The sequence below is a fragment of the Chelonia mydas genome, chromosome 1 (genome assembly GCF_015237465.2).
Source record: "Chelonia mydas isolate rCheMyd1 chromosome 1, rCheMyd1.pri.v2, whole genome shotgun sequence".
Classification (NCBI taxonomy): Eukaryota; Metazoa; Chordata; order Testudines; family Cheloniidae; genus Chelonia; species Chelonia mydas.
The window spans coordinates 69,110,683-69,134,588 of NC_057849.1; the positions used below are offsets into that span (position 1 = coordinate 69,110,683).

Genomic DNA, 23,906 nt, shown 5'->3' on the forward strand with positions numbered 1-23,906 from the left:
GGTGTCAATATTGTGGCTGTGGCAGAATTTTAGCAAGGGGGAATGTAAGGGGACTGTTGCTCCCTTACTAACATTCAGTGGGGGTGTTTTAGTTGCTAGCTCCCTGTACTAAAAGGGGGAAGGATAATAGGGTAATCAAATTCAGTAAATCACAACCTTTCCTATGACACCTCACATGACTTGTCTTGCATCATAAAATATATAATAATTATGCCAAAGTCATATCATAATATCACTGTGAAGAATATGGGGTGCAGTGTCACACCTGTTCTTAACACCCCCCCTCCCGCACTAAAGGGGATTCCACAATCTTCCTTGGAAGCCTATTCCAGAGCTCTGCTACCCCAACCTTTTTTCCTAATGTCTAACCTAAATTCTCTTGATACAGATTAAGTTTATTGCTCCTTGTCCAACCTTTAGTACTGACATAGACATAGAGAACAATAGGTCACCGTCCTCTTGATAACAACATTTTACATATTTGAAGACTTATCAGGTGCCCCTTTCAACTTCTTTTCTCCAAACCAAGCGTTTCCATTTTTTTTAAATGTTTCCTCATAAACCAGATTTACTGAAACTTTTTTTTTTTTTTTTTGCTCTCCTCCGGACTCTCTCCACAATTTATCCACATCTTTCATAAAATCTGGCACCCAGAACTGGAGCCATACTTGTCAGTGCTGAGTAAAGTGAACAATTACTTCCTGTGTCTTACACATGACACTCCTGTTAACACACCGCAGAACACCAGCCTTTCTTGCAACTGCATCACATTGTTGACTCATATTCAGTTTGTGATCCACTATAATCCCCAGATCCTTTTCAGCAGTACTGCCACTTAGCCAGTTACTCCCCACTTTGTAGTTGTGCATTTGACTTTTCCTTCTTAAGTGAAGTATTTTGCATCTGTCTTTACTGAATGTCATTGTGATGGGTTCGATCACAGAGACCCCCTTGGAATTGTCATCTGATGTGCTGAAACTACCTCTGAGCCCATCTTCCCTGCCAGCTTGGGACTTCACAATCCTGTTTTGTTGAGCCAGACACACAAGCCTGCTGCAACCACACCTCCAAAGCTGCAGACTAAACTGGAAACAGTTTAGCAAGTGCTCCTGTCTCCAGCACCCAGACACGCAGCTCCCAATGGGACCCAAACCCCAAATAAATCCATTTTTCTATGTATAAATCTTACACAGGGTAAACTCATAAATTGTCTGCCCTGTATAAACTGATACAGAGATATGCACAGCTGTTTGCTCCCCCAGGTATTAATCACTTACTCTAGATTAATAAATAAAAAAGAGATTTTATTAAGTATAAAAAGTAGGATTTGAGTGGTTTCAAGTAATAACAGACAGAACAAAGTAAGTTACCAAGCAAAACAAAACAAAACACACAAGTCTAAGCCTAATACATTAAGAAACTGAATACAGGTAAATCTCACCCTCAGAGATGTTCCAATAAGCTTTTTTCACAGACTAGACTCGTTCCTAGTCTGGGCCCAGTCTTTCCCCTGGTACAGATGTCATTAGTTCCAGCAATCATCTTAGGTGAAAAGCAGGGGATTCCACATGACTGGCCCCCTTTGTTCTGTTCTACCCCCTTATATGTCTTTGGCACAAGGCAGGAATCCTTTTCTCTCTCTGGGTCTTCACACCTCCTTCTAAATAGAAAAGCACCAGGTTAAAGATGGATTCTAGTTTAGGTGACATGATCATATGTCACTTTAAGACTTCATTACCCACTTGCTGGCACACATGTATACAGGAAGACTTACAGGTAAACAGATCCATTTACAACCAATTGTCCTGGTTAATGGAAGCCATTAAGATACCAAACCACTATTAATGGCCCACACTTTGCATAATTACAATAGGACCTCAGAGTTATATTTCATGTTCCTAGTTTCAGATACAAGAATGATACATTCATACAAATAGGATGAACACACTCAGTAGATTATAAGATTTATAATCATACCTTACAAGAGACCTTTTGCATAAAGCATATTCCAGTTACATCATATTTACATTCATACACATATTTCCATAAAACATTATGGAGTGCAACATCACAGTCATCTTGTTGATTTCAGTCCAATTCTCTAATTTGTCAAGGTAATTTTGATGCCTAACCCTGTCCTCCAAAGTTCTTGCAAACCTCCCAGTTTGGTGTAATCTGTAAATTTTATAAGCATACACTCCACACCATTATCCAAGCCATTAATGAAAATATTGAATAATACCAGACCCAGGTCTGACTCCTGTGTGACCCCACTATATATGCATTTCCCTCCCCAGATTAACAGCTAACCATTTACTAATTCTCTGAGTATGGTCTTTCAACCAACTGTGCACCCACATTATAGTAATTTAATCTAGACCACATTTCCATAGTTTACTTATGAAAATGTCAAGTGGGACTGTGTCAAAAGGCTTACTAAAATTAAGATATTTCATCTACTGCTTCTCCTGTATTTACTAGGCCAGTAACCCTCTCAAAGAAGAAAATTAGGGTAGTTTGGCATGATTTGTCCTTGACCAATCCACGCTGGCTATGCCCTATAATCCTATTATCTTGTACATAATTACAAGTTGAGTGAACTTTTGCTATAGCTAATCATAGTGGAGAACATTGTTATAGCATCTGACTGTCTAGGATAAGTCACAGAAAGATTAAATCTTGCTCAGAACTCTGCTGGTCATTCTTTTCACTCTTACTTACCAACATGAATCTAGCCCCATGGGAGATAGATATGCGTATTTGAAAAATAAACCCCAAATTTGTGATTTTTAGGAGGAAAAATCTTTTCCTGTGGCAGAGTTAAAGTCCAGCCTTTCATGCAATTTTGTGTGTCAGAAATGCTGTTCAAAAGTGAACTGTTGAGTACCAAAAGTATAAAAGGGGAAGCATCAGTCTGTAGAACGAGAACAGTTACATCGTCTTAACCTTACATGAGTAAACACATGAAAAAATCTTGATGAGTGAATGTATGACTGGTGTTTCCCTTTTTTTCACTCATTCATGACCAAAAGAGTTGGTTTTACTCACTCTCAAAACATTCAGACCTGCTGAATGACTGCTTTGCCATACATTACTGGAATGGGGAAGTTTTTTTGTTTCTGTAAAGATGAACTAATCAAATCCCATTGGATAATGCCAGTCATTTAATAAGGAGTGCACTTTTTTTATTGACCAAGAAAGGAAAAAACAGCTGGGACACAGACTTCATAAAATGAAGGCAAAGAAGAAACTACTGCTGCTGGCATTGTCTGTTGACCTCTGGCCATGCGTAGTTACCATGTCTGACAAAGAAGGATGTGCTTTTTCCACTTTCCCAGGTGGCCACTGAAGGTTAGGTGTCCAGCAGTGTGCAACATCAAAAATATGACATCTTCATTCAAGTAAATTCTAGACAGCCAGCAAGTCTGTTAATATGAATCAGTGAGAAAACCACCAGAGATTTTATGCAACCATGTAATAGTTTGCTGAAGCTGAATGAAGCCACAGAGTCACAACAACCACACTGCATAAGAGTCAGCATTTTTATTGTGTTTTCCGAGTTTTTATAGGTAACATTCTTGAACTTGTTTTTTTTTCTAATCCCAATAGGTGCAATAAGTGAACAGAAACAATGTTGCATCACTTATGAATTAATAACGAACACAGAACAAATTTGAACATTCTAACTGAACTGTTTCTAACTGATCCATGCACCACAAAGTATTCACAGAAGAAATTCAAGAATAATTTAAACAAATGAACGTTTTGGGGAAATTTACAATTCATGAACAGAAAAAGAGGCACAAATAATTAAATACATTTTTCATTAAGAGTGATATGTCCAGCTCTAGTTAACAATAAAACAGCATGAAAAGGCCTTTTCAGAATAAAAGGCTCACTTTTTATATTTTATTAAAGCTGGCACCCTCAACACCTCCCCCTCACCCATATGCAAATACAGTAATAATGTTTACTAAATGTTCATTCTATCATGCTAATTAAGTCATATCTATTAGATGGTGGAATTGTCTTCCAAGGGAAGTAGTAAAAGCTATATCAATTGGAGTGTTTTAAACTAAACTTGCTAAAACACTTGCAAGTGTACTGCACGGAATAATTTCTGCACTGGCAAGATTTTGGAATCACAGAATAATATAAATGTAGGTCTAGAAGTGACCTAAAGAGGTCATCTAGTCCTTATCTTTATGTTGAGGCAGGATTAAGTATATTTATATAATTTCTGGCATGTTTGTCTAACCGTTCTTAAAATCTTCCAGTGACAGGGATTCCACAACCTCCGTAGTAAACTTTTCCAGTGTTTAACTATCTTTACAGTGAGAAAGTTTTCCTAATTTCTAATCTGAATCTTCCTTGCTGCAAATTAAGTTGATTGATTCTTGTCCTACCCTCAGTGCATATGGAGAACAACTGATCAACATCCTCTTTATGACAACTTTTTATATATTTGAAGACTTGTTATCATGATCCCCACCTTCTATTCTCTAAGCTAAAAAATATCCAGTTCTTTCAACCTTTCATCATAGGTCATATTTTCTAAACTTCTTATCAGTTTTGTTCTGCTCCTATACAGTGTCTTCAATTTGTTCACTTCTTTGTTAAAAGTATGATGCCCAGAACTAGACACAGAACTCCAGTGAAGGCCTCACCAGTGCCAGGTAGAGAGGAACAATTACTCAAGTCCAATATACAACACTCCTGTTAATACATCCCTGAATGACATTTTCATTTTTCATTGCAGCATCACACTGTTGACTCATATTCATTTTGTGATCCACTGTAACCTTGTATCCTTTTCTACAGTACTGACACCTAGCCAATCATTCCCAATTTATTATTAGTCCATTTGATTTTTCCCACCTAATACTTTGTACTTGTCTTTACTGTCTTTATTGCTGATTTCAGACTAATTTTCCAATTTATCAAGATCATTCTGGATTCTTATCTTGCACTCCAAAGTGCTTGCAATCCTTCCCAGTTTGGTTTCATCTGCAAATTTTATAAGCATACTCTCCACTACACCATCCAACGCATTAATGAAAATATTGAATACTACTGTCTTAAGACAGACTCCTGCAGGTCCTCACTTCATATGTCCTCCCAGTTTGACATCAAACCATAGATAACTACTCTGTGAATACAAGCATTCAGATATTTTTGCCCCCACCTTATAATAATTTCATCTAGACCATATTTCCTCAATTTGGTAATGATGTCATGCTGGACTACATCAGAATTCCAGATACATCATGTTTCCTGCATTTCCCTCCTCCCCCATCCACTAGGCTGGTTACCCTGTCAAAGAAGGAAATTAGAGGGATTGGGTGTGATTTCTTCTTGACAAATTCATGTTCTCTATTACTTATCACCTTATTATCTTCCAGGTTTGAACAAATTTATTAAGTATTTGTTCTAATATCTTTTCAAGTGCAAAGTTAGGCTAATTGGTCTATAATTCTCTGGTTGTCCTTTTTCCCCTTTCAGAAGAAAAGTACTATATTTGTCCTTCTCAAGTCATCTGCAACCTTACCTGTCCTGTTCTAGAAGATAATTGCTAATGGTTCAGAGATTGCTTTAGACCAGGGGCTCTGAAACTTGGTTCGCAGCTTGTTCAGGGTAAGCCCCTGGTGGGCTGTGAGGCACTTTGTTTACCTGAGCATCCGCAGGTATGGCTGCTCGTAGCTCCCAGTGGCAGCGGTTCACTGTTCCCAGCCAATGGGAACTGCGGGAAGCGGTGGCCCAGGTCGGGCCACTTCCCCACAGCTCCCATTGGCCGGGAACAGCGAACCGCAGCCATTGGGAGCTGTGAGAGGCCATACCTGAGGATGCTCAAGTAAACAAAGTGTCTCACAGCCCACCAGGGGCTTACCCTGAACAAACCATGAACCAAGTTTGGGAACCCCTGCTTTAGGCTAAATGACCAAATAAGGTTTATTTATCTCCGTTTACTATGATGCTAAGACTGATAATATTTGGTGCCTGAGAAATTAACCATAAAAAAGGGGGGGGAGGATAGTGTAAAAAAAACTTTGCTCAACATTTTGTGAACCCCTGTTCAATGTATTTGTTGGCTTAAACATAGTGAACGTTCCCCCAGTTCTAGTATAAAACTTCAATTGTTACTTTAAATAGGATAAATATCTGGAGTACAAAGGAGAAGTTGCTGTAAGAGACAGTTCTAGATGCATGTGTTTTCTGTTATTACTGAGTTGTTGCTAAATGATAAAAGGAGGCATTTAGAGAGTCACTGAAATAAGATCCAAACAATTTCGATTTTTCTTCTGTAGTTCTTTCATCACAAACCTCCCAGGGTTGAGAGGTACCTGCTGTGCACAATTTTTTTTTTCATTCCATTTCTACTTAAAATTTCAAAACCCTTGAGATCCCTGTCCTTTTCTCTAGCCACTAGAACACATGCAATTCCACAGTCTGCTGAACATTCATGGAATATCAGTATTTGGCATTGCTATCCTTTCAAATGTTGGCAGTACCAAATATGTCCTTTTGGCCATCTGCAGACAGTGTTCACTTTGTGAATTGGGAATATGTTATACAGCTTTACTCTTGTGAAATTCATTAGTTAAAGGGTTCTACATCTTAATTATTTAAAACAAAAGTTATGTTTCTAAGGATTTCTATTTCAAAAACTAAAAAAAATTCTGTTTCAAAACTAAATCATATTTATTCTAGTGCATACAAAAGCACAGGCAGGTTTTTGACAACAGATTCAGACACAAATACATGCAATAAACTTCTTTTCAGAATGCCTTAGCTACAGGATTATATATTTATCTATCCAGTCTACATTTTCCATGGTAGTTACATCGAAGTGATAATTCCCATATTAACAGCTTTAAAATATTACTGTACTTTTCATTTTTGAAGCTACGTATAATATATTTTAACTCTAGAAACAGTCCTTCCCATAATACCTCATATGTGACAAAAGAATGCTTTTTAGGAAACAAAAAAGATTTGTGGGAAAGACAGTGAAAATAAAAGTCTAGTGCATCTCTTTTGTGTCCATTGACCCAGCTATAAAATTGGTAAAACCAGGTCAACAGAGGAAAAACAAACTCTCCATCTGGTTTAAGTTACTGTAGGTTTATGAAGCAGAAAATATATTTGTATTCATATGTTTGAAAGATTTTACCATTATTTTTTTTTAAATCATGCTGTTCTTCCTCCATATAACACTGTCTTTGTGTAACTAAAGTTATCTATGCTTATTGATTATGTATGCATATTGTAAACAGGCTTACTTTTAAAAGGAAGCTTAGCTCTGAGGCTATGAGTAACATTTTCAAAAGCACCTAAGTAACTAAGCTTTATTGACTTTACCCAATGTCACATATCAAGGAGTTCTGACAATAGTAATTAAAATTAAAAATCTTTCACGCAAAGGATGCATACATTCAGTTTGTGCAGGTCCCAAATATAGCCTAGTAAATAAAGTGCCAATAAAAGATTGTTATTTTAAGTTGTTTCAGAAGAGAGGAACAGAAATGATTAAGCCACTTAAACTCTTCAATGAAGAGAAAAAAACCTAAAGGATTATTCTAGTGGCTGGTAGTTTCTGGACACATAAGACATATTGCTTTTAATATGATCCTAAGTTATGAATTTTATCTACATTGTCATCCTGCATGGGAAAACTTAAGAACCTAGAAGTATGTACTGAACCTCCACCCTTTTTTCTCTTCCACAAACCCTCTCTTCAATTAATCATGGTGTGGGTGAGTGAAAGCTAAAAATAACCTAGAGTTTCAAGTTGAAATAAATATGATACTGATTTAATACTATTGAAGTCAAGAGGAAATTTTCCACTGATTTGAATGAGGAGGCTCAAGCCCTCAAAGAAAAAAAAAATCCTGAAGCTGAAATTTCTAAAATAAAAAGGACGCTGTGAAGCTAATGTTCAGACACATACCCTAAAAAAAATCCTCCCAACTACTAGCTCTACTCTTTCCTGTTTAAGCAGCACTTTCTCTAGGTAGGCTCCTAAGCATCTCTAAGAGTGTGAACTTCCCTGACTATAATCCCTTGAATCATTTTTTATAGTCCCACCCTTAAGAGGGTGGACAGCTGGGCCTCCCAGGTGCATTTTATAGGAAAGATAGCAAATTACCACCCTGGCCCCTATGCACGCAAGCTTATTGTAAGGTAAGGTTTTAGGGGAAAAACCTCCCCACATCTTTTCTTTCTTATCTATGCTAACTCTGTCAGCACTATACAGCTTGCTAACATTGTACAGCTTAGGGAGTTCTCCTTTAAATGAGGTAGTAGAGGTCTGTGCTTTTGGTCCTGAAGTTCTATTTCATAGGGAAGTGTTGGCAGCATTCCTACTGGAACTAAAAATAGTGGACGGTGATTAATGAAAATCACTGAGACTAAACATCCCCAGAGAGGTACCACCAGAGTGGTTTGCATATACTGTGTCAGCTGGGTTTTCCAGACACTAACCTACAAAGAAAGGGCTTCTGGCATAAAAAGTGTGCAGTTCTGTCCTCCCGTGTTTAGGAAAGATGAGTTTAAACTGGAACAGGTATAGAGAAGGGCTACTTGGATGATCTGAGGAATGGAAAACCTACCTTAAGAGCTTGACTTGTTTAGCCTAACCAAAAGAAGGCTGAGGGGAGATATGATTGCTCTCTATAATTACATCATAGGACTAAATCAGAGGAGTTATTTAAGTTAAGCACTAATGTAGACACAAGAAAAAATGGATATAAACTGGACATCAACACATTTAGGCTTGAAATTAGGTGAAGGTTTCTAACCATCAGAAGAGTGAAGTTCTGGAACAGTTTTGAAGAGGAGCTGCGGGGACAAAACAACCTAACTGTCTTCAAGACTGATCTTGATAAGCTTATGGACGGGATGGCATGATGAGACTGCCTACAATGGTATGTAGCCCATCTGTGACTGCTAGTAGCAAATATCTCCAACAGCCAGTGACAGGACATGGGGAGGTCTCTGAGTTACTACAGAGAATTTTTTCAGATGTCTGGCTGGTGGGTCTTGCCCACATGCTCAGGGTCCGACTAATCACCTTATTTAGAGTCAGGACAGAATTTTCCCCTGGGTAAATTGGCAGAGACCCTGTGGGTTTTTCACCTTCCTCTGCAGCATGGGACACTGGTCATTTAAAGGTTTAAATTAGTGCACATGGTGGATTCTCTGTACCTTTAAACCATGATTTGAGGAATTCAGTAACTCAGCCAGAGTTTAGGGGTCTTGTGAAAGAGTGGGCAAGGCCCTGAGGCTTTCCTCAAAGCCCTGCCACACCCTGTTGCAGAAAAGGGCAATGGAGCGGGTCCTCCAAGCTGTCTAGAGTGGCTCTGTGGGACACAGCTAAAGACTGCAGGGAGCATCCAATCAGGGCCTAGCCTGCTAGTATAAGAAGAGCTGCAGGGTCAGAGTAAGATTAGTTACTTGCTGGAGCTGGAGGAATGTGGATAGTATGTCTGGCTGGCTCAGGGAGCTACAGGACCTTGGACAGAGCAGTTCTGGCAGAGACTGGAAGGAGTGAGAAGGAGCTCTGGTCTGGCAGATAGGACTCAGTCAGGACAAGGCCCTGAGATAAAGGAGAGGAAAATGCTAGCACTGTAGAGGAGTGGCCCAGGGAAGCATAACAGCAATGCAGCTTAGTTAAAGGACATGACAGATGCCTGCTATCTTTAGGGTCCCTGGGTTGGGACCTGGAATAGAGAGTGGGCCTGGGTTCCCCCGTCAGCCACTGGGAAAGCGGCCAGGACTTGGTGCATTCCAGAAGTGGAACTAAACTCCTTTAGTGGCCCAGTAGGAGAGCTGAGGCCTGAAAGTCTCAGAGAGGTCAAGGACATTGCCTCCAAGGAGGGAGCACTGGAGTACTGCTCAATACCAGGGCTGAGGCCATTTTGAAAACTGCTGGACTAATTAAGGTCCTGAGCCCAGGGAGGGTTACAGGGAAAGAAAGAAAAAACCAAGGAGAACTGGAATAGGCCCCCCATTGAACTCTTTCCCCGCAAGGGGTTTTTATTTCACATAAAGGGTGTGTGTGACTTGGCTGGATGGCTGAGTTATTGAAGACCCACTACAAACTGGGAGAGAGTGTGTGCAGGTATACACCCTCAGACATGGGCACTCACAAGAGTTGAGTGCAACCCCATTATAAGTCTATAATAGTGAGTGGGTGAGGTTCTGTCGCCTTCAATGTGCAGGAGGTCAGACCAGATGATCATGATGGTCCCTTCCGACCTTAAAGTCTGAGTATTGTGATGTGTTCTTTTGGAAAATGAAGTTGAGGCTTTCAAATGAACTCCAGCTTTTTCTCCAGGAAAGGCAGAGCTGAATCAAAGTTCTTCAGCTGGCTCCAAAAATGCAAATGGAGGTGTCAACCGGAAATCAAAAAGAGTAGCCAACAGGCAGAAGCAGGGGAGGGATCAGATTCCCCCTTCCAGTAACAAAGAAATTGATACCAGAGACAGCCAAGAAGGAGCGGGAATGTCTTTCCCCAGTCTGATTGCCCACGGTCTGTGAAAATATAAAGGACCCTGAGCCAGGTAGGCAGGCCACTGCTCCAATTTTAAACCAGACAGTCCTGCTTTTGCAATGTCTGGTACTGAGACAAAACTTGATATGGTTTTGTCTGGTCTTGTATGGGGCATGCCACAGTGGAGACTGTGCTGCTCCACTCCCATTGGCATTGCTGTAAGTCTGCATGGATGCAATGTTCTTTAGATATACATCTGTACCATGGTTAGCGCAATGGGGCCCTGATCATTGGCTGGAGTTTCTGTGCACTACCACAAAACAAAGTAACAATTTCTATAACTTCTGATAAAGTTTACGAGCTGGAATAAATGAGCTTGTTTCTGGTTTTTGTTCCTGTGGCTAGCGTATCACTATATTAAACCACTCAGTAAATGATCATTTCAATGTGTCTTTCCAATATGTCATTACATCTTGCTTGGCCACATGATATAGAAATGTCTGCTGATTTTATTTATTTATTTTTTAATGTGGAACTCTACCAACAAATACAAACAACTTTTAGACTTCATATGAGTAGTAAAACAGGGACAGCTAGCTGAGAAAGAAAAGAGTAAATTTGGCTTACTTAACCTACAGTGGATAATTCAGTGGTACTGATACTTGCAGCTCACCAAGCAAGCCATTTGTCCCAGCAATTGTCTATATATAATTTATAAGAGCTATGTTTACCAATAGGGCTTTTATAAAATGATCCTTCCAGAAAAGCTGAATTGCATCATTATGCAAAATCATTGTGAGGGATTAGGTTGCTTCTTAAGTAGAGGATTTTCAAGGAGTGCAAAAGGAAGTAGTTAATCTTCAAAAGTCGTAAATTGTTATATAATAAAGGTCATGAGCACCTAAGTGTGATGTCTAAACATGCTTTGCTAACTTTACAGGAATTACTGTTCTCCAGCAGCTGATGCATTACACAGGATAATTATTTTCCAGAAAGACTGATGTCAAAGAAGCTATTAAAGAGTTGCCCAGTCTGGCTCCATAAGTAAGTTTAAGCAGCAGCATCAGTCTTCCTTTTAAAGGTAAGAAATGTTGAAATACAAGATTCAATTGTGTTTAATAGGACACAACCCAAAACTGTCTAATAAACCAATGATTTCTTCTTAAAAGGAGACATACAATGCTTGTGGGGAGGGGTGATAGTGAGTTTAGAACTCAGTTTAGCACCTAGGAGTCCGCCCATGAGTGGTTGCCCTCAGAGCTCATGTAGACAGAATACATTAGAAATGCATTTGGAAAAGACTGATAGTATTTTAATTAATGGAGTACACTTGTGGTCCATTTATTGTAGCTGTGAGTTAAGCATTCAAATTGATCCAGGACAGGTGCATGTAATTGAGAGATATGCCTAATATTGTGGATTTCACATTTAATTTGCCTGGAGAGTTGCAGATACAATGAAAATTGTATTAGTGGAAGTCTTCAGAAGGTACTGGGCAGGTTGACAGATTTAAAGTCTTTTCAAGTAGCTGAAAAAGGAAAGGCAGTAACCTGAACTCAGTTTGACAGGAAAAATTACAAAGCGAAGCCTTGTGATGTGAACCAATGTAAAGTCTGTTTGTTTTGGGATAAGTATTCTTTAGCATTTCACACTAAATTTAGCTAAGGAGTTTTGAATTATCTGAAGCTTAAAGACAAAAATGAATACCTTACTAAAGGTAAGGAAGTTTCAGGTCAGGTGAAATATGAAAATATTAATCATTGTAAAATCCAACTTCAATTCAATCTGTTTGGGAGCTTTGTATAAGATTAAGAGATTAGAAGGAGCTATTTGTTTTTCCTGAGCATGTCAGTCATTTTGATACAAGGTACAATGTTCCTTTCTTTTTTTTTCTTTCTCCCTCCCCTTGAAGGCAGGGCCCAGGAATACTAAATATAGGAATCTGAAGTTAGTCTCTTAATAAATGGCCTGATTTTCAAAAATACTGAGTAGTTAGTGTTCCCAGTGACTTCCCATAGAAATCACACCATCCCAGTCTTGCAAGCAATTACACATGTATCCAATCCTTAAACATGAGTAATTCCATATTCACATTAAGGTCTAATCCTGGAAGTCCTTATTAAAGTGATAGAAAATCAATCATATACGAAGAAAGAACCAATGTGATGAGATGGCAACAGTTTTACAATACATAGCTGCACTTAACAGTTCTGTGAAGTGAAGAATATTGTATCCAGCTGACGCTCCAGGTAGCTGAGTTAAATTGTGGCCAGACAACATTTTACCATAGACTAATTGTGAATGATCAGATAAAAGACCATTCATAGAAGCATATTTTTTTTTTCTGTTTAAAAAGCTATATTTATTCCTCAATAGAACCTCAGGAAAATAGTAAAAGCGACACAAAATTGCAATGTCATTCAGTCTTCTTATATGCTTCTTTACACTACAGGAGACTCCACACAGCAGATGATTTTACTTAACTCATTGCTTGGTCTCCCCTCAGAAAACAAGGACAAGAGAACCTGAATTATCCCATCCAGAGTGAGGAAGTGAACAAGGTCTCTGTTAGAAATCATAATTCACCAAGACCAGATGGACTTAGTGGTTAATTTTATAAATCTTTAAGGGGGAAAATTTAGCCCCTTAGTTAACTAATGTCTACCGTTATCTCCTGTAAGGAGGTTAATCCACTCTTCTTTCAAAGAAGCTTTAGTATCAGTTTTCCCACAGCTAGGTAAAGCTATTAATCCCTGCAAATCATCTAAATGCATCTTTCCTAATTCTTAGTTTCAGTAGCTGTTGCTGCTCTTGTTATAATACTACAAAATGGAAATCTTTATTTATTCAAGTATCAGAGGGGTAGCCATGTTAGTCTGTATCCACACAAACAATGAGGAGTCTAGTGGCACCTTAAAGCCTAACAGATTTATTTGGACATAAGCTTTCATGGGTAAAAAACCCAGTTCTGCATCTGAAGAAGTAGGGGTTTTTTACCCACAAAAGCTTATGCCCAAATAGATCTGTTAGGCTTTAAGGTGCCACCAGACTCCTCGTTGTTTTTATTTATTCATAATCCCACTAGTGAACTAACACTTCTGGAAATAATATTATCAAAAAAGAATAATGTTGACAACTTTGAAAAAAGACAGTATTTCAATATTGATATACATAACCACTCAAACAGAATACATAGAAAGATTTCTGTGGATTAAGACGTTGGTTTTAAAGTAAGTGAAAAGAATAGTTCATTACATATATTAATTACAATAAAATGTTAGGTAATACAAAGCAAGCCAGAAAATACATACACATTAATGTACAGTAGAAGCCCTTATAAATCTCCAGAGATTACTGAGTATAGGGGAAACTGGTAAACACAAGAATTTCTATATGGTGACTGTTGGGAATTTATAACTCAGATGAACTCATCATCTAGTACCATGCCGAAGAATTTCAAATGAACATTAGAGAGCTAGGTACCCAGTTTTCATTGGAATTCAGACACTGTAGAAAAATTCAGACACTCCTTTGAAAAATCCCAGCTCCAGTTGTTAACTCTGCTGTCTTTCAGCTCCAAAAAGTAAGAAGCAATGGCTTGAAATTTGCCATAATGTATCTAATTCAAAATTATCAAATTGCAGTCTAGATCTATCTCTATCAAATCCTTCATCTTTGCTTTAAATTATAAAATAAGATACAAGACTATCTGGTATCAATATTTCCCTCCAATTACTTATGTGAAGAGGTAAGAAATAATTGTATAACAGTTAAAACAAAATTCAATAAAGAATAAAATGCAAACCCTTCCCTGCACAGAATAATATATTGTGACTCCATGGACAGCCTATTAGAAAGATGGAGTAACATATCAGTGACAGAAATACAAATATCAGGTGATGATTTGTCATTTAGATTACTTGATTCAATAATATATTTATTGTATCACAGCCAATTCCAGATGAAATACCACATTGGCTCTGTGTATTATTAATGACATTTTGATAATCTGAACTCAGGTGTATTCTCTTTTCTTAGCATGATCCCTTTTTAATAAACCTAAAGCATATTTTACTTGAAATATAATAAATAAAATGAAACAATTTAAATATTTAATGGTTATAAGCATCCTTGGATTTCAAAGAACAGGTATATTAAAGAGAGCAGTTTTCTTCCAAGTTATTTTTAAAGCTTTCCACATTGCTTCACCGTGTTATATTTCTTTGTTAGATCTCTACATGAAACCATCTGGTGCTGGGAGAAGCAGGCTATTGATGATGATTTCAAGAAACTCCTCATGCTGCTGGTAAAGTTCATAGTCAATGACCATACATATGGATCATGGCCCTCAAATTAAAACTGATTTCTGAAGTAGTAATCATCATAGCACCCTTTAAGTTAAGGGAAATGTTAAGTCTAAGATACGTTTGGGATGTATGATGATGCATGCTTAAAAGTTAATCAAGCACTCAGAGTTGAGGGATTGTAGAGGACCACTGGCTCTGCCATAGTTAAGGTTAAGAACCCCTTTATGTTTAAAGATTGACTCTTCTAAGCGCTCTAAAGTTCAATTGAATTCTCTTGAAATCTGCTGTGCCTCCAGGGTGTAGGGCAGGGTTAGTGATCCAAACTGGGGTCATTTGAGGAAGGGTTTCATTTCACGGCATTCAAAAACAGCATTTCACAAAGTACACAGATTCTGTCAATGTTCTTTGTGCCCACTTGGTGATCTAACAATGGCTCCCCCAGTTGCTTGACTAGCTCAGCTAGTACATGGCGTGCACTGCCTCTTTGGGAAAGTAATATTGAGATCATTATTAAAGGAAGAGTTAGCATCTCTGGATTAGTGTGTGCTAAACAGTCATGCGCCAAAATGATTAAATTTTCAGGTGCAACAAGACTATATAAGAGGGCTTCCAGCCACCTTGCTTTTATAGGACCTTGGTGATTCAAGGGGACATGCTGTGGCCATTGAACCTGAGCTAAACCTAGATACTGAGGGTGAAGTCTGAATAATACATTTAAAACTCTGAAAACCAGGAAATATTTGCTTCCCTTGTGTAGAGTGGATGGCTAGCCAGAGTTAGGTGGGGAGGCAGGCAGACTTGGGTGGGTAAGGAGCATGACTGGAGGGGCAAGGCCAGATTAGTAGTTGGGGGGCCTAGCTTCAGGAGGGTGTGTAATGGGGTTCACAACATCTGGTTCACTGTACAGCTGAGACTACATAACCAAGCAAGTTTGTGGCCCTCTAGTAAGCTGCTGTCTGTGATATACTTATGCAGCAGCACTGGGTGACAGACAGCAAGGAGTAACTTTTTCTGTGCTAATAGCTTCATGGGGTACGAAGGGGAGGGTTAGCTGGAAATGTTATTTGTGGAGGTGAGTTATATGTAGCAGAGAATGGCATGAGGAGGGGGGGAGAGATACCAATCTTCTTTGATATGCTTTAAGTTACTGTAACCAACATGGGATAAAATTGTCAAGATTTTTGGACATAACCCATAACTATGACTTGTCTTCTTGCCCTGTTAGCAACTCCATCCTCCAAGAGTTTCAAAGCATGACTATTATCACCATGCCACTATAAAAAAGTGTAAAGGCAGTAGGAGGACCACTAATCATATAACATTGTTATAATATAACATTATTTGTATTTAGCTAGCCTCGTTAGTGCCTCAAATGTAAACCTATGTGACAACTAATATTGCTTACATGACCATTAAATACTACTACAAATGTTTCTTTCTGTTCAAAAACCTAGGAAATTCAAACTAAAAATTCTAAAAAACAAGTAATACAGAGTTAAGGTACACACCAATGCAGTCTTAACTCTGTCTCCCTGGGCCTGTCAGAAGCCACTGAGAATTATCTGTCTGCATTCCAATTGCATTCATTGTGATAGGTATATGTGTATTGAATGCCAGAGGGATTAGTTGAAGATTAGCAGAGCTGTGCTACTGGTATGGGGCAATTTGGGGAACCCCTGCCTTTTTCACCTTTCTAAACACCTTTCACCGTCCCACATGTGTGTGATCAAAGGAAAGAGGTGCATGTGCACTTTGCAGTATCCAGTATGCCTAACTTCAGTGTTGAATTCTGTAGATTGTCGGTAGGGGTGAATAGGGGTCTTCTTGATAGGGGGACTGTCAGCACTGAGATGGGATATGAGTGGTCTGTAGGTTTAATGATGCGTAAGTTAAATTATACTGTTAATTAGAATACTGTACATAAGGTGAAGGGGATTTAAAATTTAGCAAGTGTGGGGTTGTTCCTGAGGAGTAGGTTCAGTATTTGGGTTTAGATAAGGTGTATATAGGTACTGTTCAGCTTAGCTCACCTGAACACACATTCTGACTGAGCAAAGAGAAAACATAAAACTCTGTCCTCCAGCGGATATGTTGCCTGTTCACTGAGTGTTCTGCACTTTCTACAAAGGCAGTGTGTGAATATGTGTGTTATGAGCATGTTGAGGCATTGTTCAGAGATCAGTTAATGTTGCATTGACATTACTCCTGGGGTATTCTGTGTCTAAAAAGGTTGCGCACAATATTTTAAAATTCTGCATATTTTATTTGTCAAAATAACAATTAGTCCAGTTTCAATTATTTTGGTAATTTATTTCAAAATATCTGTCAAGTGTGTCAATACAACAAGAGCAAAAAAGATTCCCCCAGGATTAGAGAGATAAGAAACCCCTACAACAACTCAGTTCCAGTTTGGGGGTGCTGGAGGGGATTGTGCAGGGCCCCCAGAGCCCAGACACCCACAACTCCCTCCCCTCAGAGCCAAGCTTCAGGGCACCCCCCAGCCTAGACATCCAGACTCCCCTTCCCCAAGAGCTCAGCTGCAGGGAAGCCCCCAGACACCAGCACTCCCCTCCCCACAGAGCCCATCCATGGAGCAGTCCCCAGCCCAGACACTAGCACCCAGAGAAATTTTACTCCCTCCAACTTCTTTACTGTCCCACAGGAGAACAAGATGTGGTGTGGTCCTGCTCTTCTTCGTCCTTTGCCAGAGCTGGCTGGGTCTCCCAGGCACTCTCCGACTTGCTTACTGCAAACTGGGCTCTGCAGAGTCCAGCAGCGCCTAGTGGCAGCCAGAAATTATGTGGTGGGAAACGGGATGCTGCAAAATTCTGCATTGCAAAGTGGTGCAGAATTCCCACAGAAGTATGACATGTACCTTTTTTTCTATATTTCCTAGTTTTTGGAAGTTTGCATGTTGCTAAAAACAATGTTCTGGGAGGACAGAAGACAACAGTGGGTAACATTAACTGTGCATTAATGAAATTCTTTGTCATCAATGCTTAGGTTCTTCTTTAAAAACAAAGTCAATTTGTTTGAGGCAGCATTTCCTAATGGATTGGACACAGGGCTAGGATCCAGGGGTTCTAACTTTAACCCTCCACTGGACCCAACTAAGCCCTGGTCTACACTAGGAGTTGAGGTCAAATTTAGCAGCATTAAATCGATTTAACCCTGCATCCGTCCACATGACGAAGCCCTTTTTTTCAACTTAAAGGGCTCTTAAAATCGATTTCCTTACTCCACCTCCGACAAGGGGATTAGCGCTGAAATCGGCCTTGGTGGGTCGAGTTTGCGGTACTGTGGATGCAATTAGACGGTATTGGCCTCCAGGAGCTATCCTAGAGTGCTCCATTGTGACCGCTCTGGACAGCACTCTCAACTCAGATGCACTGGCCAGGTAGACAGGAAAAGGCCCGGGAACTTTTGAATTTCAATTTCCTGTTTGGCCAGCGTGGCAAGCTGCAGGTGACCATGCAGAGCTCATCAGCAGAGGTTACCATGATGGAGCCCCAGAATCGCAAAAGAGCTCCAGCATGGACCGAACGGGAGGTACGGGAGCCGATCTCTGTATTGGGAGAGGAATCTGTGCTATCAGAACTCCGTTCCAGTTTTTGAAATGCCAAAACATTTGTCAAAATCTCCCAGGGCATGAAGGACAGAGGCCATAACAGGGACCCGAAGCAGTGCCACATGAACCTTAAGGAGCTGAGGCAAGCCTACCAGAGAGACAAACGGTTGCTCCGGGTCAGAGTCCCAAACATCCTGCTTCTATGATGAACTGCATGCCATTTTAGGGGGTTCAGCCACCAGTATCCCAGCCGTGTTGTTTGACTCCTTCAATGGAGATGGAGGCAACACGGAATCAGGTTTTGGGGACGAGGAAGATGATGCTAGCTCACAGCAAGCAAGCAGAGAAACCAGTTTTCCCAACAGCCAGGAACTGTGTCTCACCCTGGACCTGGAGCCAGTACCCCCCGAACCCACCCAAGGCTCCTCCTGGACCCACCAGGTGGAGAAGGGACCTCTGGTGAGTGTGCCTTTTTAAAATAGTATACATGGTTTAAAAGCAAGCATGTGTAATGATTAATTTGCCCTTGCATTTGTGGCTCTCCTGGATGTACTCCCAAAGCCTTTGCAAAAGGTTTCTGGGGAGGGCAGCCTTATTCCATCCATTAAGGGGTAGGCTGGGTCCCCAAGGATAACTATAGGCATTTCAACATCCCCAATGGTTATTTTCTGGTCTGGGAATAAAGTCCCTTCCAGCAGCTTTTGAAATAGACCAGAGTTCCTGAAGATGCGAGCATCATGTACCTTTCCCGGCCATCCCACGTTGATGTTGGTGAAACGTCCCTTGCGATCCACCAGTGCTTGCAGCACCATTGAAAAGTACCCCTTGCAGTTTATGTACTCGCCAGCTTGGTGCTCCGGTGCCAAGATAGGGATATGGGTTCCGTGTATGGCCCCACCACAGTTAGGGAATCCCATTGCAGCAAAGCCATCCACTATGACCTGCACATTTCCCAGGGTCACTACCCTTGATATCAGCAGATCTTTGATTGCTTTGGCTACTTGTGTCACAGCAGCCCTTACAGTAGATTTGCCCACTCCAAATTGATTCCCGACTGACCGGTAGCTGTCTGGCATTGCAAGCTTCCACAGGGCTATTGCCACTCGATTCTCAACTCTGAGGGCTGCTCTCATCTTGGTATTCATGCGCTTCAGGGCAGGGGAAAGCAAGTCACAAAGTTCCATGAAAGTGCCCTTAAGCATGCAAAAGTTTCGCAGCCACTGGGAATCATCCCAGACCCGCAACACTGTGGGTCTGTGCTTGTTTCCAGGGCCCAGAATCGGTGTTCCACCGCATGAACCTGCCCCATTAGCACCATGATGCCCACATTGCCAGGGCCTGTGCTTTGAGAGAAGCCTGTGTCCATGTCCTCATCACTCTCGTCACCACGCTGACATCGCCTACTCGCCCAGTTTCATTTTGCCAGGTTCTGGTGCTGCATATACTGCTGGATAATGTGCGTGGTGTTTAATGTGCTCCTAATTGCCAAAGTGATCTGAGTGGGCTCCATGCTTGCCATGGTATGGCGTCTGCACAGAAAAAAGGCACGGAACGATTGTCTGCCGTTGCTCTGACGGAGGGAGGGGCAACTGATGACATGGCTTACAGGGTTGGTTTACAGGGAATTAAAATCAACAAAGGGAGTGGCTTTACATCAAGGAGAAATAAAAACAACTGTCGCACAGAATGGCCCCCTCAAGGATTGCACTCAAAACCCTGGGTTTAGCAGGCCAGTGCTCAACCCACTAAGCTATCCCTCCCTCTGGCATTTCAGGCAGGGCGGAATCTGCATTAAAGTTTTCAAGGTGCCCCTGACAGACCTCACCAAAACGATTGACAGCCATTGATTTCACGGGGTGGGGAGAGCAAATGAATACAAAACAAATCTGGTCTATTTCTTGTTTTGATCCACTCTCTTTTACATCTTTGGCTGGCAGCAGACAGTGTAGTAGGACTGCAAGCCATCCACATCTCCTGGCTGCCTGGCAGAAGATGGTGCAATAGGACTGCTAGCCATCCTCATCTCCTGCCTGGTCACCATAAGATGGTACAATAGGACTGCCTACAGGACTAAAGAGAATGACCTGATCAAGTCACTCGTAGTTTAGTCCCTGCACCCATATCTGCCCAGTCGCACCTAACCGACCTTACCGAGGCGGCCAGGAGCACCTCGGACACGATGAGGATGGTTTTCAGTCCTATTGCACCATCTGCTGCCACAAGGCAATGGGTTGCTGCTGCTGTGTAGCAATGCAGTACCACGTCTGCCAGCATCCAGGAGACATACGGTGACAGTGAGCTGAGCGGGCTCCATGCTTGCCGTGGTATGGCGTCTGCACAGGTAACTCAGGAAAAAAGGCACGAAACAATTTTCTGCCGTTGCTTTCACAGAGGGAGGGCCTGATGACATGTACCCAGAACCACCCGCAGCAATGTTTTTTGCCCCATCAGCCATTGGGATCTCAACCCAGAATTCCAAAGGGCAGTGGAGACTGCGGGAACTGTGGGATAGCTATCCACAGTGCAACACTCTGGAAGTCGACACTAGCCTCAGTACTGTGGAAGCACTCCGCCGAGTTAATGCACTTAATGCACTTAGAGCAATTTGTGTGGGGACACACACAATCGACTATATAAAAATGATTTCTAAAAAAACGACTTCTATAAATTCGACCTAATTTCATAGTGTAGACAGTGGATTTGGACAAATCACCCAAACTCTGGATTTCAGTTTGTAACTGTATAAATTATAGCTGTTACTTACCTACTTCACAGGAGGTTTATGAAGATGAATTGGGCCATGTCTTTGTGAAGTTCTGAAGTGAGTGTAACATGCTATATAATTGATGGGTCTGATTGTTGAGGTTTAAGAACCCAATACCAGGTAGGGAAAGCACCATTTTATATTCAAAGTGGGGAAGAGACTTATTTGTTACTTTCCAAACTGTTCCCCCATCCCATAAACATATATGTGGTTGAACTACCTTTTTTTTTTCCCGTGGTCTCTCAGGGCTAAACAGCCTTCTGCATAACTTGCAGTGTCAGCTGCAGCAGTCTCTTACAGATCACTCTGACAGCCAATGATTATTCATGATGATGAATGCTCTAACTTGCCTAAGGACAGCTTTCCACATACTTTGCCTCAGCAGAAGAAAACATCAGGAACGGGATAAAAAAACTGGCCCTTATCATCATTTAAAGATATCTCTCAGGCCATTTAGAAAGAGACTTCAACTGTGGTAACTTCACTATCTTCACTTACAACATTAGTCTATGGGTATATGTACACTATGAATTAGGTCGAATTTATAGAAGTCGTTTTTTTAAAAATCTGTTTTATATTCGAGTGTGTGTGTCCCCACAGAAAATGCTCTAAGTGCATTAAGTGCATTAACTCGGCAGAGTGCTTCCACAGTACCGAGGCTAGAGTCGACTTCCAGAGCGTCGCACTGTGGATAGCTATCCCACAGTTCCCGCATTCTCCGTTTCCCATTGGAATTCTGGGTTGAGATCCCAATGCCTGATGGGGCTAAAACATTGTCGCGGGTGGTTCTGGGTACATATCGTCAGGCCCCCGTACCCTCCCTCCCTCTATGAAAGCAAGGGCAGACAATCGTTTCGTGCCTTTTTTCCTGAGTTACCTGTGCAGACGCCATACCACGGCAAGCATGGAGCCCGCTCAGCTCACTGTCACCGTATGTCTCCTGGGTGCTGGCAGACGCGGTACTGCATTGCTACACAGCAGCAGCAACCCATTGCCTTGTGGCAGCAGACGGTGCAATAGGACTGGTAGCCGTCATCGTCATGTCCGAGGTGCTCCTGGTCACCTCTGTGAGGTCGATCAGGAGCGCCTGGGCAGACATGGGCGCAGGGACTAAATTTGGAGTGACTTGATCAGGTCATTCTCTTTAGTCCTGCAGTCAGTCCTATTGAACCATCTTATGGTGAGCAGGCAGGTGATACGGATTGCTAGCAGTCCTATTGCATCATCTTCTGCCGAGCAGCCATGAGATGTGGATGGCATGCAGTCCTTCTGCACCGTCTGCTGCCAGCCAAAGATGTAAAAGATAGATGGAGTGGATCGAAACAAGAAATAGACCAGATCTGTTTTGTACTCATTTGCAACCCTCCCCACCCCCCCGTCTAGGGGACTCATTCCTCTAGGTCACACTGCAGTCACTCACAGAGAAGGTGCAGTGAGGTAAATCTAGCCATGTATCAATCAGAGGCCAGACTAACCTCCTTGTTCCAATAAGAATAATAACTTAGGTGCACCATTTCTTATTGGAACTCTCCGTGAAGTCCAGCCTGAAATACTCCTTGATGTAAAGCCACCCCCTTTGTTGATTTTAATTCCCTGTAAGCCGTGTCGTCAGTCACCCCTCCCTGCGTCAAAGTAATGGCAAACAATCGTGCAGCTGAGTTGAGAGTGCTGTCCAGAGCAGTCACAATGGGGCACTCTGGGATAACTCCCGGAGGCCAATACCGTCGAATTGTGTCCACAGTACCCCAAATTCGACCCGGCAAGGCCAATTTAAGCGCTAATCCACTTGTCAGGGGTGGAGTAAGGAAATCGATTTTAGAGCCCTTTAAGTCAAAATAAAGGGCTTCATCGTGTGGACGGGTGCAGGTTTACGTCGATTTAACGCTGCTAAATTCGACCTAAAGTCCTAATATAGACCAGGGCTATGTAGATGGTGATTTGGAAATGGAAGTTCGAGCACATTCTATGGAACAGCAGCTGGGGAACCCCACAAAAATATTATTGAGCCCACTGATTAACATTAGCTTCTTAACCATCAAATTCCACAACAATGTGGTCCAAGTAGCATCTGATGTAAAAAGGACTCAAGTGACTGTTGATTTGTGACTTCCTTGTACTCTGCTATTTCAACATCTCTAAGGCCTTGTCTACACTACAAAATTAGGTCGAATTTATAGAAGTCGGTTTTGTAGAAAGCGTTTTTATACAGTCGATTGTGTGTGTCCCCACACAAATGCTCTAAGTGCATGTAGTCTAATGCTCTAAGTGCATTAAGTGCGGAGTGTGTCCACAGTACCGAGGCAACCGTCGACTTCTGAAGCGTTGCACTGTGGGTAGTTATCCCACAGTTCCTGCAGTCTCCGCTGCCCATTTGAATTCTGGGTAGAAATCCCAGTGTCTGATGGGGCTAAAACATTGTCGCGGGTGGTTCTGGGTACATAACGTCAGGCCCGCCTTCCCTGCCTCCCGCCGTGAAAGCAAGGGCAGACAATCGTTTTGCACCTTTTTTCTTGAGTTACCTGTGCAGACACCATACCATGGCAAGCATGGAGCCCGCTCAGCTCACTGTCACCATACGTCTCCTGGGTGCTGGCAGACGCTGTACTGCATTGCTACACAGCAACAGTTTATTGCCTTTTGCAGCAGGCAGTGCAGTATGACTGGTAGCCGTCATCGACGTAGTCCAGGGTGCTCTTTTAATTGACCTCGATGAGGTCAGGGGCGCCTGGGCAAACATGGGAGTGACTCAGCCAGGTCATTTCCCTTTTAAGTTTC

At 41.4% G+C, this 23,906-nt stretch overlaps 1 long non-coding RNA gene across 1 annotated transcript; it reads left to right on the forward strand.

Annotated features, from left to right (window-relative positions):
- Positions 1–10,069: 10,069 nt before the first annotated feature.
- On the forward strand, positions 10,070–11,500 carry LOC122462038. Its single transcript, XR_006284363.1, has 3 exons — positions 10,070–10,120; positions 10,337–10,562; positions 11,433–11,500. It is a non-coding gene; the product is annotated as an uncharacterized LOC122462038 (long non-coding RNA).
- Positions 11,501–23,906: the final 12,406 nt, after the last annotated feature.